Raw genomic sequence first — 18,773 nt, 5'->3', positions numbered from 1 at the left:
TTTAACAGTACTTGAATGCACCATCGCACTGTGCCAAGTGTATTTTTACCATTTTTTTTCACTTCATATTTGTTCCAAAATACAGATACCGATAAAGGTGACGTTATTGAGAGCTAATGTTTATATTCGACGTTATAATATTCTGACTGAAAAACCAACCCTGATCTCTTACTTGTGGATGGTGGGTTTGTGGGTGCTTTTAATTTAATGTTGTTCCCTTCTTAGTTTTACACAATACCTAATACATTAGATCAATTTGATCACAATTATGTATATAATGAGAAAACGAGAAAACAGAGGTGGTTCCATGGGTCCAAAAAGGTTGGGACCACTGATATAGAGGATCTTTGAGCGTTTTGCAAAGCTGGTGAAATCTTGTGAAATTTGCTGACAATACAATACCTGACAATATTTGCAAAATTTGGGAATTGTTTACGGAAAATAATGTATAAAAAAAAAAAAGACATTTCTCCCCTACCCCATCAATGTTGTAAGAAACAATTCCTGGCTTTAAAGACCCGACCGCCTGCTGTGAGCAAACATATTATTTTATCGCAGTGCTTTTATTTTGAAACCTTGACTTTGCTGATGCTCTTGACATACCGGAGTGTTTTTTTATTTTTTATTTTATTAAATTTGAAATTTTTCCCTGAGAAAGCCACTATTTGGGTTGTACCACTTTAACTTGTTTGGGTTGATACAGTCGTTTTCAGAAACCATCCCGAGTTAATTATGCTTTTTTTTTTTGTTTGAAATTTCATCTCTTATGTCTGTTTCCTTTCTGCGTCACTCATGATATTTCTCCCAACCAGTTGTACGGCGTCCAGAGTTCGACACCTCTGACGTACCAACAGCAAAATGGACTAATCATGAGTCACTCATCCGGTAAGTGGCTGCTCTGTCATGCTTATTTGGGCATAATCGCTGTTGCAAAGTGGCCCTTCTTTCCTCACAGGTTCCTGCCGAGGACCGAAGGTAGCATTTTGGAAAAAGGCCGAGGCGTAGCCATTAGCGCGTACATGTCAGCTCGACAAGTATCAGCCTCTCCCCTCAGAACCTGTTCAACCAGAACTGTCAGCGCAGTGGCTCAGCGGTTGACTAGAAGTCGCTGGTGTTAGAGATCAGATGATAGGATGAGGAAGGAGGTATCGGTGAAAGTTGGGGGAAGAGTAAGATGTTATGGAGGGTTTAGGAGACACTCACTGGGTGCTCCCCAATACATAACCGGTGTCTGAATCAGGTGTAACTGCCCAGTAAAGCAGTAATTTTTCCTTGCATTCCTCCGACAAGGAGAAACCTTCATATCGAGCAGGGGTCGGCAACCTTTACTATGAAAAGAGCCATTTTACCCCCAAATTTGGGGGGAATTTTTGGGGTATCAAAGTAGTTCCGATAAGAAAAGATGAGTTTATGGAGTACTCTTGCTAGTATTGGAGATAAACTTACATAAATGTATGTGTAAATGACTGTAAACTTACCTGATATGTTTAGTCTAGCCCAAACAAATTCCCATTCCGCTGTTTTTTTAAATTATCACTAATTAATTTTTAGAAATTAATTTTTAGATATGTCAAAAAGTAAAGGTTTTGTTTTTTTTCCTTCATGTTTACCTGTGTGAGAGAGAACTGAATAACATCCTGTCTGCTCATCCTCATCCAAGAACTCAACCAGGATGCATTCATGGTCTTACATAAACTTGGATTTTTTTAAAACTCATTACAATTTCAATCCCACTCTCGGCCATCTCTGTGTGGAGTTTGCATGTTATTAGGTATGAATGTGAGTGTGAATGGTTGTTTGTCTATATGTGCCCTGTGATTGGCTGGCGACCAGTCCAGGGTGTACCCCGCCTTTCGCCCGAAGACAGCTGGGATAGGCTCCAGCAACCCCCGCAACCCTTGTTAGGATAAGCGGTAGAAAATGAATGAATGAAGTTTAAAAATAATATTCGAGTATTGCTAAGGAAAACACAACAAAGGGCTGAAGAGCCACATGCAGCTCTGGAGCCATGGGTTGCTGACCCCTTAAAAACAGCAAAGTGCTCCTGTCAGATAAGGATCTTTGATTTGTATACTTGTATTTTTGCAGTAGGTTCTCAAAAACAGCAGAAAACTCCCGTCATATAGAAGATCTTTGACTAACATTTTTGCAGTAGATCACTGAGTAGATCCTTTCCAGTGGATCATTGACTCCTGTAGACACTGTGGCAGATTCTCACATGTGATTACTAGCCTTGTATACAGAAAGTTCTTGTAAACAACAGCCATATTTGTCGTCCATTGTTGAATATGGGATGTGATGGCTTGTCACACATTTTATGACCCCACATGACCAGAAAAGACCCCAAACTGAATCTTTCCATTGTGCCGTATGGCCTCGGTAACCGGAGCTGCACTGCGCGGAACAATGTGAGTCCACGGCAGGGATTTCAATCTTGCTGAATGCTTCTGCACTGGAGCTGTTCAGGATTCAGTGTGAAATAGATCTTCATTTTGCAACAACAGCCCACATTAGTCGGATAACGTGCCTGGAAGTGCACCTGTTTGATACCGCAGCCTGCTTCTTAAGTCATGGTTTGTTTTCCAGTGATGCATCCATGGTCACAGTCGACTGTGGGAGTGATTCACAGACTAATAAGCACAGAAAAGCAGGCGAGTGTAGACTTGTCCAGCTTAGTCAAGGAATCCCAATAGCACTCTTTTATTTTGAAAGGCTCTGTAGTTCAGATTGAGTGAACCTCCAATGTAGGCCACAGTATGACAGCGTGGAAAAAAACATTCATTCTTGTTTATAGTGTTTTTTTCCGCCCATTTGCGACCAAATGACTGCTGAAATGCATGACTAAATGTATTTGTTATTTTCCTGGCGACACAAAGATGGAGAAACACAATGACAATGAAAGCCACACATAAAAATGCTGTTTTAATGCTGTTTCCAACTGGACTCCATACAACCTTTGGCCTCAGCAGTATGTTGCATATTACGGCTTATTTGCAGTGAGACTAATTGCTTGCATGCAGTTCTCCACCGCTGAAACCACTTTAAGAGGAGCGACATCTCAACGTGGCGTATTGTGACACCGTTTAACAGCACATTCTTCTTTTCTGTGGAACTCTTCAGTGGACCTTGAATTATTTCCAGCACAGGAAGCAGATGGTACCCCAAATCCAAATGAGGAGGGTACGTAAAACCAACACACATCATTTGAAAATAAATATTCTAAAATATATCTTTGTTTTTGGTTCATTTTCAGGGGAATGACAAAAATAAATAAATAAATAAATAAATAAATAAATAAATAAATAAATAAATATCTCTGTATATTTATAACTATAAATGTATATTACATTAATTTTTATTATATATATTTATAATATAAATATTAAATATATATATTTACACATATTTAATGTATGTATATATTTTGTACTTGTATTTTTATTTTTATGTAATTTTGTCCATTCTCAGGGGAATGACAAAATAAAAAAAAATATATATATATCTGTGTATATTTATAAACATAAATATTAAAGATATATATTTATACATATTTAATGTATGTATATATTTTGTACTTGTATTTTTTATGTATTTTGGTCCATTCTCAGGGGAATGACAAAAATAAATGAATACATAAAAATATACATATATCTTTGTATATTTATAAATATAAATGTATATTATTTATATTATATATATTTATAATATAAATATTATATATATATATTTATATGTACTTAATGTATGTATATAGTTTGTACTTTTTTGTATTTTTATATTTTTTTTTATTTTGTACTCCTTTTGATGTTGACTTTTGGTGTGAGTGGTCTGTCTGCCCCCAACATGACTCAGAAGTAACACCTGGACTGGTTATGAGTCTTCTTGGGAATGTAGTCCAGCAGCTGAGGAGGATACTTGAAGTATCTGGTCAGACTGCTTTCCTTTCATTTGCTCACAGGTAGCGTGGTCGCAGAAAGACAAAAAACAACAGCACAACATGACAGTCAAAATGTCAAAAAATGTAAGACACTAAAACATTCACTGATATTTTGTTGTACAGTAATTTGTTGCCAATTTTGTGGCTTCACTCTATCATACTTTGTGAAAACTATACATTTTTTTCACTAACAAATCTTGCTGTTGCAAGTTGGAATGCGGCCTATTATGATTAGTAAAAAAATAAAATAGTAAAGAAGTAAGTGTAGCACCTCAAATTGTCTTAAAAACAACATTAAAAGTTTTAAAATCAACTCTAAAACGGACTGGAAGCCAAACAGCTCTTTATTTGACAGGAGCCAATCATATGTTTTGAAAAAAATAACAAAAGAGCTTGTCAACCTATTGGAAATTTCAGGATTTTATTACTCAATGTAGCAGTCTGACTCATGATTTCATCTTAAGTACATGGCTACGATCATCACACAGCAACTTAACACCAAAAGTATATTTAAAAATATTCAACACAAGTACCAATACAAGTTCATTCATTCATTTTCTACCGCTTTTTCCTCACGAGGGGGTGCTGGAGCCTATCCCAGCTGTCTTCGGGAGCCTATCCCAGCTGTCTTCAGGCGAGAGGCGGGGTACACCCTGGACTGGTCGCCAGCCAATCACAGGGCACATATAGACAAACAACCATTCACACTCACAATTTGGAGTCGCCAATTAACCTAGCATGTTTTTGGAATGTGGGAGGAAACCGGAGTACCCGGAGAAAACCCACGGGGAGAACCTGCAAGCTCCACACAGAGATGGCCGAGGGTGGGAATTGAACCCTGGTCTCCTAGCTGTGAGGTCTGCGCGCTAACCACTAGACCGCCGTGCCGCCCCAATACAAGTTTAAAATAAACAATAACAGTGGTATATTTATAAATATGTATTTATAAATAGCATATCAAAACATACCCCACATACTGTACTTCAGTTTTGTAGGTGGCCCTACAAATGTCAGGGGGTCAGTACTTAATTTTTTTTAAAGTAACTGCTGTGATTTCTGGGGAGGTGGGGGGGCTGAGTGGGTTTGCGTGTGTGTGCAGGGAGGAAAAGAGGGAGGGTTCTAAATGCGTTCTCAGCCTAATCCCTGAGGAAAATGTGGAAGAAATTAATCTAAATTACAAGGATGAGTCTGGAGTCTGGAGGGGCAACAAACGGAAGAGAAGGGGAGGAGGGAAGGTTCCTTTTTTTTGTGTTCTGTACTTTGACCATTCTTCTCCTCCCTTGTTCCTTATCCACTGACTCCAAAAGACACGCCCCCTCCCTCACCCCCAACCAATTAGTAGCCAAGTGTAGCCGCTGTGGATAGTGGACCCCTCCGTCCCCCTCTCTGTCCCCTGTGCCCCCTTGGCTGGGGCCTCCATGTTCAGACAGCAGATGTTGTCGGTTCTCAGGGAACGTACGTCACTTTGCAGGCCTTCTTGATAAACTGTGACACCATCAGCCACCAAGCAGAACCTACATCAGCACCACTGTAAGAACACATAGCCTTTATACTTTTTTTTTCATTTTTTTCATTTTTTTTCATTTTTTTCATTTTTTTTCATTTTTTTCATTTTTTTCATTTTTTTCATTTTTTTTATTTTTTTTATTTTTTCCATTTTTCATTCTGGCCCAGGAGGAGCCACAAAAATGTAAACTCTACTAGCGTTCCTGCTATAAAAGCTGAGCTAAGCAGCTCCGATGTTCCTTTCTCACAGGCCCGCCAACATGTATCAACTGATCGGAAAAAAGTGTATCGAGATATTGCTCATTGTTGTCATGGTAATAGGATTAAAGATTATTACAGGGGATTATTGATCTGTCTGAGTCTGACCCTTCCTCACATCTTCTATCTGTCCTCATCGCCTCTGTATCGCCTCCACATGGTCCATTCTCATGGGAACGACAAAGTGACAACGACAGGGAAAAACCACCTGCTGCAACAAATAAACTCAATGATAGATACTATATGTGATACTATCAGGTATACTATAGTACAGAAATAGTACAACAGTAGTAGACAATCAGACTGAACATCTCAGTGGAATATTTCCTTTAAAATACATCGGACCGATTTGATGGCATCTACGGACCAGTGTTGGCTCATGTGCTACCGGTTGAACACAGCTGCCATATTTATTGACTGGAAATATTTTTCTAAATTTGAAATTGTATAGGTCGAGTGGTTAGCGCGCAGACCTCACAGCTAGGAGACCAGGGTTTAATTCCAGCCTCGGCCATCTCTGTGTGGAGTTTGCATGTTCTCCCCGTGCATGCGTGGGTTTTCTCCGGGTACTCCGGTTTCCTCCCACATTCCAAAAACATGCTAGGTTAATTGGCGACTCCAAATTGTCCATAGGTATGAATGTGAGTGTGAATGGTTGTTTGTCTATATGTGCCCTGTGATTGGCTGGCGACCAGTCCGGGGTCGCCCAAAGACAGCTGGGATAGGCTCCAGCACCCTTGTGAGGAAAAGCGGTAGAAAATGAATGAATGAATGAAATTTTATATTCATCACAATTCATGATTTGTTTCTATTTATATAATTAATTAATTATCAGATTTTTTTTCATTATAAATATATGTATAAATATATATATATGAAAAGAGCAAAGCAAGGAGAAAATAAGAGCCGCATACGCCAAGGCAAAGCTGCTTTGAATGGACAAAAAATGCTTCCAGTATGGAGTGAATCATTGCTCAGCCACACTCATTTCCTGCATGTGTTTATCCAAAGAGAGGATGAAGCTCGTCCAGACTTGTTTGCAGCATGGAGCATTATAGTGTGTGTGTGTGTGTGTGTGTATGTGCACTCTTGCCTCTCTATTCTTATGTGTCACATCCCAGCTTTATTGTGAAGGCATTTTTTTTGTGGTGACAGTTTTAGAAGAAAAACAAAAAGGCACGGTTGAGCTCCTTTCACAATATTAGACCGTGTGTATTAGGGGTGTGAATCTCAGCACTGAGGACGATTCGATACACATCTCGATGCACTGCCAGCGATACGATACTTTAACGATACATGGAATTTTGTCACGATACGATTCACCCTCTTTAACGATGCGATATGAAGCGATAATCGTTTAGTTCAAAGCAATGTGATTTGATATGATACGGTGCAATTTCTTGAGATATGATCCATTTCAACATGATGCAAATAAGCAAAGGAAGAAAAATCGTATGGCAGAAAATGCCAGTGTTTGAGGGCGGTGTTTTTCGACAAAAATCACAAGGTTAGTATGTCATTTTTTTGGTTTGTTTTTTACTTGCTTATAATACACTTTTCTGGTCAAAAAACACAAAGGAAACCTCACACACGCTTAACAGGGGCCCCAGAAGCATCCAAAAATGGCATAAAATGTCAGTGTTTGGGGGCTGTGATTTTTGACAAAAATCATAAGGGGTTAGTATGTCGTTTTTTTTCTGTTTTTTCAACTTGCTTCCAATGCACTTTTCTGGTCTAAAACACAAAGGAAACCTCACACACACACAACAGGGGCCCAGAAGCACCCAAAAACAGCATAAAATGCCAGTGTTTGAGGGCTGAGATTTTTGACAAAAATCATAAGGGGTTAGTATGTCGTTTTTTTTGTTTTTTAAAAACTTGCTTATAATGCTCTTTTCTGGTCAAAAAACACAAGGGAAACCTCACACACTCAACAGGGGCCACAAAAGCATCCAAAAATGGCATAAAATGCCAGATTTTGAATTTGGTGATTTTTGAAAAAAACGTAAGGGGTTAGTATGTCGTTTTTTTCATTTTTTTCAACTTGCTTTTAAAGCACTTTTCTGGTCAAAAACACAGGGGAAACCTCACACACACTCAACAGGGGACCTAGAAGCATCCAAAAATTGCACAAAATGGCAGATTTTGAATTTGGTGATTTTTGAGAAAAACATAAGTATGTCGTTTTTTTCATTTTTTTCAACTTGCTTTTAAAGCACTTTTCTGTCAAAAATAAAAGTGGAAACCTCACCCACACTCAACAGGGGACCCAGAAGCATCCATAAATGGCATAAAATGCCAGATTTTGAATTTGGTGATTTTTGGAAAAATCGTAAGGGGTTAGTATGTCGTTATTTTTCATTTTTTTCAACTTGCTTTTAAAGCACTTTTCTGTCAAAAATAAAAAAGGAAACCTCACACACACTCAACAAGGGACCCAGAAGCATCCAAAAATGGCATAAAATGCCAGATTTTGAATTTGGTGATTTTTGAAAAAAACATAAGGGGTTAGTATGTCGTTTTTTTCTTTTATTTCAACTTGCTTTTGAAGCACTATTTGATCCAAAATAAAAGTGTAAACCTCACACACACTCAACAGGGGACCCAAAAGCATCCAAAAATGGCATAAAATGCATGATTTTGAATTTGGTGATTTTTGAAAAAAACTTAAGGGGTTAGTATGTCGTTTTTTTTCATTTTTTTCAACTTGCTTTTAAAGCACTTTTCTGTCAAAAAAAGTGGAAATCTCACACACACTCAACAGGGGACCCAGAAGCATCCAAAAATGGCATAAAATGCCAGATTTTGAATTTGGTGATTTTCGAAAAAAACCGTAAGGGGTTAGTATGTCGTTTTTTTTCATTTTTTTCAACTTGCTTTTAAAGCACTTTTCTGGTCAAAAAACAGGGGAAACCTCACACACACTCAACAGGGGACCCAGAAGCATCCAAAAATGGCATAAAATGCCAGATTTTGAATTTGGTGATTTTTGAAAAAAACGTAAGGGGTTAGTATGTCGTTATTTTTCATTTTTTTCAACTTGCTTTTAAAGCACTTTTCTGTCAAAAATAAAAGTGGAAACCTCACACACACTCAACAGGGGACCCAGAAGCATCCAAAAATGGCATAAAATGCCAGATTTTGAATTTGGTGATTTTTGAAAAAAACGTAAGGGGTTAGTATGTCGTTTTTTTCATTTTTTTCAACTTGCTTTTAAAGCACTTTTCTGTCAAAAATAAAAGTGGAAACCTCACACACACTCAACAGGGGACCCAGAAGCATCCATAAATGGCATAAAATGCCAGATTTAGAATTTGGTGATTTTTGAAAAAAACGTAGGGTTAGTATGTCGTTTTTTTCATTTTTTTCAACTTGCTTTTAAAGCACTTTTCTGTCAAAAATTAAAGTGGAAACCTCACACACACTCAACAGGGGACCCAGAAGCATCCATAAATGGCATAAAATGCCAGATTTTGAATTTGGTGATTTTTGAAAAAAACGTAAGGGGTTAGTATGTCGTTTTTTTTCTTTTTTTTCAACTTGCTTTTAAAGCTCTTTTCTGTCAAAAATTAAAGTGGAAACCTCACACACACTCAACAGGGGACCCAGAAGCATCCAAAAATGGCATAAAATGCCAGATTTTGAATTTGGTGATTTTTGAAAAAAACGTAAGGGGTTAGTATGTCATTTTTTTTCAAATTTTTCAACTTGCTTTTAAAGCACTTTTCTGTCAAAAATAAAAGTGGGAACCTCACACACACTCAACAGGGAACCCAGAAGCATCCATAAATGGCATAATATGCCAGATTTTGAATTTGGTGATTTTTGAAAAAAACGTAAGGGGTTAGTATGTCGTTTTTATTTCATTTTCTTCAACTTGCTTTTAAAGCACTTTTCTGTCAAAAATTAAAGTGGAAACCCCACACACACTCAACAGGGGACCCAGAAGCATCCATAAATGGCATAAAATGCCAGATTTTGAATTTGTTGATTTTTGAAAAAAACGTAAGGGGTTAGTATGTCGTTTTTTTCAAATTTTTCAACTTGCTTTTAAAGCACTTTTCTGCCAAAAATAAAAGTGGAAACCTCACACACACTCAACAGGGGACCCAGAAGCATCCAAAAATGGCATAAAATGCCAGATTTTAAATTTGGTGATTTTTGAAAAAAAACGTAAGGGGTTAGTATGTCGTTTTTTTCGTTTTTTTCAACTTGCTTTTAAAGCACTTTTCTGCCAAAAATAAAAGTGGAAACCTCACACACACTCAACAGGGGACGCAGAAGCATCCAAAAATGGCATAAAATGCCAGATTTTGAATTTGGTGATTTTTGAAAAAAAACGTAAGGGGTTAGTATGTCGTTTTTTTCAAATTTTTCAACTTGCTTTTAAAGCACTTTTCTGCCAAAAATAAAAGCCAGATTTTGAATTTGGTGATTTTTGAAAAAAACATAAGGGGTTACTATGTCGTTTTTTTTTTCATTTTTTTCAACTTGCTTTTAAAGCTCTTTTCTGTCAAAAATTAAAGTGGAAACCTCACACACACTCAACAGGGGACCCAGAAGCATCCAAAAATGGCATAAAATGCCAGATTTTAAATTTGGTGATTTTTGAAAAAAAACGTAAGGGGTTAGTATGTCGGTTTTTTCATTTTTTTCAACTTGCTTTTAAAGCACTTTTCTGCCAAAAATAAAAGTGGAAACCTCACACACACTCAACAGGGGACCCAGAAGCATCCATAAATGGCATAAAATGCCAGATTTTGAATTTGGTGATTTTTGAAAAAAACGTAATGGGTTAGTATGTCGTTTTTTTTTCTTTTTTTTCAACTTGCTTTTAAAGCACTTTTCTGTCAAAAATTAAAGTGGAAACCTCACACACACTCAACAGGGGACCCAGAAGCATCCATAAATGGCATAAAATGCCAGATTTTGAATTTGTTGATTTTTGAAAAAAACGTAAGGGGTTAGTATGTCGTTTTTTTCAAATTTTTCAACTTGCTTTTAAAGCACTTTTCTGTCAAAAATAAAAGTGGAAACCTCACACACACTCAACAGGGGACCCAGAAGCATCCATAAATGGCATAAAATGCCAGATTTTGAATTTGGTGATTTTTGAAAAAAACGTAAGGGGTTAGTATGTCGTTTTTTTTCTTTTTTTTCAACTTGCTTTTAAAGCACTTTTCTGTCAAAAATTAAAGTGGAAACCTCACACACACTCAACAGGGGACCCAGAAGCATCCATAAATGGCATAAAATGCCAGATTTTGAATTTGGTGATTTTTGAAAAAAACATAAGGGGTTACTATGTCGTTTTTTTTTTCATTTTTTTCAACTTGCTTTTAAAGCTCTTTTCTGTCAAAAATTAAAGTGGAAACCTCACACACACTCAACAGGGGACCCAGAAGCATCCAAAAATGGCATAAAATGCCAGATTTTAAATTTGGTGATTTTTGAAAAAAAACGTAAGGGGTTAGTATGTCGGTTTTTTCATTTTTTTCAACTTGCTTTTAAAGCACTTTTCTGCCAAAAATAAAAGTGGAAACCTCACACACACTCAACAGGGGACCCAGAAGCATCCATAAATGGCATAAAATGCCAGATTTTGAATTTGGTGATTTTTGAAAAAAACGTAATGGGTTAGTATGTTGTTTTTTTTTCTTTTTTTTCAACTTGCTTTTAAAGCACTTTTCTGTCAAAAATTAAAGTGGAAACCTCACACACACTCAACAGGGGACCCAGAAGCATCCATAAATGGCATAAAATGCCAGATTTTGAATTTGTTGATTTTTGAAAAAAACGTAAGGGGTTAGTATGTCGTTTTTTTCAAATTTTTCAACTTGCTTTTAAAGCACTTTTCTGCCAAAAATAAAAGTGGAAACCTCACACACACTCAACAGGGGACCCAGAAGCATCCAAAAATGGCATAAAATGCCAGATTTTAAATTTGGTGATTTTTGAAAAAAAACGTAAGGGGTTAGTATGTCGTTTTTTTCGTTTTTTTCAACTTGCTTTTAAAGCACTTTTCTGCCAAAAATAAAAGTGGAAACCTCACACACACTCAACAGGGGACGCAGAAGCATCCAAAAATGGCATAAAATGCCAGATTTTGAATTTGGTGATTTTTGAAAAAAAACGTAAGGGGTTAGTATGTCGTTTTTTTCAAATTTTTCAACTTGCTTTTAAAGCACTTTTCTGCCAAAAATAAAAGTGGAAACCTCACACACACTCAACAGGGGACCCAGAAGCATCCAAAAATGGCATAAAAAGCCAGATTTTAAATTTGGTGATTTTTGAAAAAAAACGTAAGGGGTTAGTATGTCATTTTTTTTCGTTTTTTTCAACTTGCTTTTAAAGCCCTTTTCTGCCAAAAATAAAAGTGGAAACCTCACACACACTCAACAGGGGACCCAGAAGCATCCAAAAATGGCATAAAATGCCAGATTTTAAATTTGGTGATTTTTGAAAAAAAACGTAATGGGTTAGTATGTCGTTTTTTTTATTTCATTCAACTTGCTTTTAAAGCACTTTTCTGTCAAAAATAAAAGTGGAAACCTCACACACACTCAACAGGGGACCCAGAAGCATCCAAAAATGGCATAAAATGCCAGATTTTGAATTTGGTGATTTTTGAAAAAAACGTAAGGGGTTAGTATGTCGTTTTTTTCGTTTTTTTCAACTTGCTTTTAAAGCACTTTTCTGTCAAAAATAAAAGTGGAAACCTCACACACACTCAACAGGGGACCCAGAAGCATCCAAAAATGGCATAAAATGCCAGATTTTGAATTTGGTGATTTTTGAAAAAAACGTAAGGGGTTAGTATGTCGGTTTTTTCATTTTTTTCAACTTGCTTTTAAAGCACTTTTCTGTCAAAAATAAAAGTGGAAACCTCACACACACTCAACAGGGGACCCAGAAGCATCCATAAATGGCATAAAATGCCAGATTTTGAATTTGGTGATTTTTGAAAAAAACGTAATGGGTTAGTATGTCGTTTTTTTTTCTTTTTTTTCAACTTGCTTTTAAAGCACTTTTCTGTCAAAAATTAAAGTGGAAACCTCACACACACTCAACAGGGGACCCAGAAGCATCCAAAAATGGCATAAAATGCCAGATTTTGAATTTGGTGATTTTTGAAAAAAACGTAATGGGTTAGTATGTCGTTTTTTTTTCTTTTTTTTCAACTTGCTTTTAAAGCACTTTTCTGTCAAAAATTAAAGTGGAAACCTCACACACACTCAACAGGGGACCCAGAAGCATCCATAAATGGCATAAAATGCCAGATTTTGAATTTGGTGATTTTTGAAAAAAACATAAGGGGTTACTATGTCGTTTTTTTTTTCATTCTTTTCAACTTGCTTTTAAAGCTCTTTTCTATCAAAAATTAAAGTGGAAACCTCACACACACTCAACAGGGGACCCAGAAGCATCCAAAAATGGCATAAAATGCCAGATTTTGAATTTGGTGATTTTTGAAAAAAACGTAAGGGGTTAGTATGTCATTTTTTTTCAAATTTTTCAACTTGCTTTTAAAGCACTTTTCTGTCAAAAATAAAAGTGGAAACCTCACACACACTCAACAGGGAACCCAGAAGCATCCATAAATGGCATAAAATGCCAGATTTTGAATTTGGTGATTTTTGAAAAAAACGTAATGGGTTAGTATGTCGTTTTTATTTCATTTTCTTCAACTTGCTTTTAAAGCACTTTTCTGTCAAAAATTAAAGTGGAAACCCCACACACACTCAACAGGGGACCCAGAAGCATCCATAAATGGCATAAAATGCCAGATTTTGAATTTGGTGATTTTTGAAAAAAACGTAAGGGGTTAGTATGTCGTTTTTTTTCAAATTTTTCAACTTGCTTTTAAAGCACTTTTCTGCCAAAAATAAAAGTGGAAACCTCACACACACTCAACAGGGGACCCAGAAGCATCCAAAAATGGCATAAAAAGCCAGATTTTAAATTTGGTGATTTTTGAAAAAAAACGTAAGGGGTTAGTATGTCATTTTTTTCGTTTTTTTCAACTTGCTTTTAAAGCACTTTTCTGCCAAAAATAAAAGTGGAAACCTCACACACACTCAACAGGGGACCCAGAAGCATCCAAAAATGGCATAAAATGCCAGATTTTAAATTTGGTGATTTTTGAAAAAAAACGTAATGGGTTAGTATGTCGTTTTTTTTATTTCATTCAACTTGCTTTTAAAGCACTTTTCTGTCAAAAATAAAAGTGGAAACCTCACACACACTCAACAGAAGACGCAGAAGCATCCAAAAATGGCATAAAATGCCAGATTTTAAATTTGGTGATTTTTGAAAAAAAAGTAAGGGGTTAGTATGTCGTTTTTTTCATTTTATTCAACTTGCTTTTAAAGCACTTTTCTGTCAAAAATAAAAGTGGAAACCTCACACACACTCAACAGAAGACCCAGAAGCATCCATAAATGGCATAAAATGCCAGATTTTGAATTTGGTGATTTTTGAAAAAAACGTAAGAGGTTAGTATGTCGTTTTTTCATTTTTTTCAACTTGCTTTTAAAGCACTTTTCTGTCAAAAATAAAAGTGGAAACCTCACACACACTCAACAGGGGACCCAGAAGCATCCAAAAATGGCATAAAATGCCAGATTTTGAATTTGGTGATTTTTGAAAAAAAACGTAAGGGGTTAGTATGTCGTTTTTTTCATTTTTTTTCCAACTTGCTTTTAAAGCACTTTTCTGTCAAAAATGAAAGTGGAAACCTCACACACACTCAACAGGGGACCCAGAAGCATCCAAAAATGGCATAAAATGCCAGATTTTGAATTTGGTGATTTTTGAAAAAAAACGTAAGGGGTTAGTATGTCGTTTTTTTCATTTTTTTTCCAACTTGCTTTTAAAGCACTTTTCTGTCAAAAATAAAAGTGGAAACCTCACACACACTCAACAGGGGACCCAGAAGCATCCAAAAATGGCATAAAATGCCAGATTTTGAATTTGGTGATTTTTGAAAAAAACGTAAGGGGTTAGTATGTCGTTTTTTTCAAATTTTTCAACTTGCTTTTAAAGCACTTTTCTGCCAAAAAAAAAGTGGAAACCTCACACACACTCAACAGGGGACCCAGAAGCATCCAAAAATGGCATAAAATGCCAGATTTTAAATTTGGTGATTTTTGAAAAAAAACGTAAGGGGTTAGTATGTCGTTTTTTTCGTTTTTTTCAACTTGCTTTTAAAGCACTTTTCTGCCAAAAATAAAAGTGGAAACCTCACACACACTCAACAGGGGACCCAGAAGCATCCAAAAATGGCATAAAATGCCAGATTTTGAATTTGGTGATTTTTGAAAAAAAACGTAAGGGGTTAGTATGTCGTTTTTTTCATTTTTTTTCCAACTTGCTTTTAAAGCACTTTTCTGTCAAAAATGAAAGTGGAAACCTCACACACACTCAACAGGGGACCCAGAAGCATCCAAAAATGGCATAAAATGCCAGATTTTGAATTTGGTGATTTTTGAAAAAAAACGTAAGGGGTTAGTATGTCGTTTTTTTCATTTTTTTTCCAACTTGCTTTTAAAGCACTTTTCTGTCAAAAATAAAAGTGGAAACCTCACACACACTCAACAGGGGACCCAGAAGCATCCAAAAATGGCATAAAATGCCAGATTTTGAATTTGGTGATTTTTGAAAAAAACGTAAGGGGTTAGTATGTCGTTTTTTTCAAATTTTTCAACTTGCTTTTAAAGCACTTTTCTGCCAAAAAAAAAGTGGAAACCTCACACACACTCAACAGGGGACCCAGAAGCATCCAAAAATGGCATAAAATGCCAGATTTTAAATTTGGTGATTTTTGAAAAAAAACGTAAGGGGTTAGTATGTCGTTTTTTTCGTTTTTTTCAACTTGCTTTTAAAGCACTTTTCTGCCAAAAATAAAAGTGGAAACCTCACACACACTCAACAGGGGACCCAGAAGCATCCAAAAATGGCATAAAATGCCAGATTTTAATATTGGTGATTTTTGAAAAAAAACGTAAGGGGTTAGTATGTCGTTTTTTTCATTTTATTCAACTTGCTTTTAAAGCACTTTTCTGTCAAAAATAAAAGTGGAAACCTCACACACACTCAACAGAAGACCCAGAAGCATCCATAAATGGCATAAAATGCCAGATTTTGAATTTGGTGATTTTTGAAAAAAACGTAAGGGGTTAGTATGTCGTTTTTTTCAAATTTTTCAACTTGCTTTTAAAGCACTTTTCTGCCAAAAATAAAAGTGGAAACCTCACACACACTCAACAGGGGACCCAGAAGCATCCAAAAATGGCATAAAATGCCAGATTTTAAATTTGGTGATTTTTGAAAAAAAAACGTAAGGGGTTAGTATGTCGTTTTTTTCGTTTTTTTCAACTTGCTTTTAAAGCACTTTTCTGCCAAAAATAAAAGTGGAAACCTCACACACACTCAACAGGGGACCCAGAAGCATCCAAAAATGGCATAAAATGCCAGATTTTGAATTTGGTGATTTTTGAAAAAAACGTAAGGGGTTAGTATGTCGTTTTTTTCGTTTTTTTCAACTTGCTTTTAAAGCACTTTTCTGTCAAAAATAAAAGTGGAAACCTCACACACACTCAACAGGGGACCCAGAAGCATCCAAAAATGGCATAAAATGCCAGATTTTGAATTTGGTGATTTTTGAAAAAAACGTAAGGTGTTAGTATGTCGTTTTTTTCAAATTTTTCAACTTGCTTTTAAAGCACTTTTCTGCCAAAAATAAAAGTGGAAACCTCACACACACTCAACAGGGGACCCAGAAGCATCCAAAAATGGCATAAAATGCCAGATTTTAAATTTGGTGATTTTTTAAAAAAAACGTAAGGGGTTATGTCGTTTTTTTCGTTTTTTTCAACTTGCTTTCAAAGCACTTTTCTGCCAAAAATAAAAGTGGAAACCTCACACACACTCAACAGGGGACCCAGAAGCATCCAAAAATGGCATAAAATGCCAGATTTTGAATTTGGTGATTTTTGAAAAAAACGTAAGGGGTTATGTTAGTATGTCGTTTTTTTCAAAATTTTCAACTTGCTTTTAAAGCACTTTTCTGTCAAAAATAAAAGTGGAAACCTCACACACACTCAACAGGGGACCCAGAAGCATCCAAAAATGGCATAAAATGCCAGATTTTGAATTTGGTGATTTTTGAAAAAAACGTAAGGGGTTAGTATGTCGTTTTTTTCATTTTTTTTCCAACTTGCTTTTAAAGCACTTTCCTGTCAAAAATAAAAGTGGAAACCTCACACACACTCAACAGGGGACCCAGAAGCATCCAAAAATGGCATAAAATGCCAGATTTTGAATTTGGTGATTTTTGAAAAAAAACGTAAGGGGTTAGTATGTCGTTTTTTTCATTTTATTCAACTTGCTTTTAAAGCACTTTTCTGTCAAAAATAAAAGTGGAAACCTCACACACACTCAACAGGGGACCCAGAAGCATCCAAAAATGGCATAAAATGCCAGATTTTGAATTTGGTGATTTTTGAAAAAAACGTAAGGGGTTAGTATGTCGTTTTTTTCAAATTTTTCAACTTGCTTTTAAAGCACTTTTCTGCCAAAAATAAAAGTGGAAACCTCACACACACTCAACAGGGGACCCAGAAGCATCCAAAAATGGCATAAAATGCCAGATTTTAAATTTGGTGATTTTTTAAAAAAAACGTAAGGGGTTAGTATGTCGTTTTTTTCGTTTTTTTCAACTTGCTTTCAAAGCACTTTTCTGCCAAAAATAAAAGTGGAAACCTCACACACACTCAACAGGGGACCCAGAAGCATCCAAAAATGGCATAAAATGCCAGATTTTAAATTTGGTGATTTTTGAAAAAAAACGTAAGGGGTTAGTATGTCGTTTTTTTCATTTTATTCAACTTGCTTTTAAAGCACTTTTCTGTCAAAAATAAAAGTGGAAACCTCACACACACTCAACAGGGGACCCAGAAGCATCCAAAAATGGCATAAAATGCCAGATTTTGAATTTGGTGATTTTTGAAAAAAACGTAAGGGGTTAGTATGTCGTTTTTTTCAAATTTTTCAACTTGCTTTTAAAGCACTTTTCTGCCAAAAATAAAAGTGGAAACCTCACACACACTCAACAGGGGACCCAGAAGCATCCAAAAATGGCATAAAATGCCAGATTTTGAATTTGGTGATTTTTGAAAAAAAACGTAAGGGGTTAGTTAGTATGTCGTTTTTTTCATTTTATTCAACTTGCTTTTAAAGCACTTTTCTGTCAAAAATAAAAGTGGAAACCTCACACACACTCAACAGAATACCCAGAAGCATCCATGAATGGCATAAAATGCCAGATTTTGAATTTGGCGATTTTTGAAAAAAACGTAAGGGGTTATGTTAGTATGTCGTTTTTTTCAAAATTTTCAACTTGCTTTTAAAGCACTTTTCTGTCAAAAATAAAAGTGGAAACCTCACACACACTCAACAGGGGACCCAGAAGCATCCAAAAATGGCATAAAATGCCAGATTTTGAATTTGGTGATTTTTGAAAAAAACGTAAGGGGTTAGTATGTCGTTTTTTTCATTTTTTTTCCAACTTGCTTTTAAAGCACTTTCCTGTCAAAAATAAAAGTGGAAACCTCACACACACTCAACAGGGGACCCAGAAGCATCCAAAAATGGCATAAAATGCCAGATTTTGAATTTGGTGATTTTTGAAAAAAAACGTAAGGGGTTAGTATGTCGTTTTTTTCATTTTATTCAACTTGCTTTTAAAGCACTTTTCTGTCAAAAATAAAAGTGGAAACCTCACACACACTCAACAGGGGACCCAGAAGCATCCAAAAATGGCATAAAATGCCAGATTTTGAATTTGGTGATTTTTGAAAAAAACATAAGGGGTTAGTATGTCGTTTTTTTCAAATTTTTCAACTTGCTTTTAAAGCACTTTTCTGCCAAAAATAAAAGTGGAAACCTCACACACACTCAACAGGGGACCCAGAAGCATCCAAAAATGGCATAAAATGCCAGATTTTAAATTTGGTGATTTTTTAAAAAAAACGTAAGGGGTTAGTATGTCGTTTTTTTCGTTTTTTTCAAC

The sequence above is a fragment of the Doryrhamphus excisus genome, linkage group LG18 (assembly GCF_037039965.1).
Source record: "Doryrhamphus excisus strain RoL-2023G ecotype Guam linkage group LG18, RoL_Dexc_Guam_v1.1, whole genome shotgun sequence".
NCBI classification, from domain to species: domain Eukaryota; kingdom Metazoa; phylum Chordata; class Actinopteri; order Syngnathiformes; family Syngnathidae; genus Doryrhamphus; species Doryrhamphus excisus.
This window is presented reverse-complemented; position numbering follows the sequence as displayed.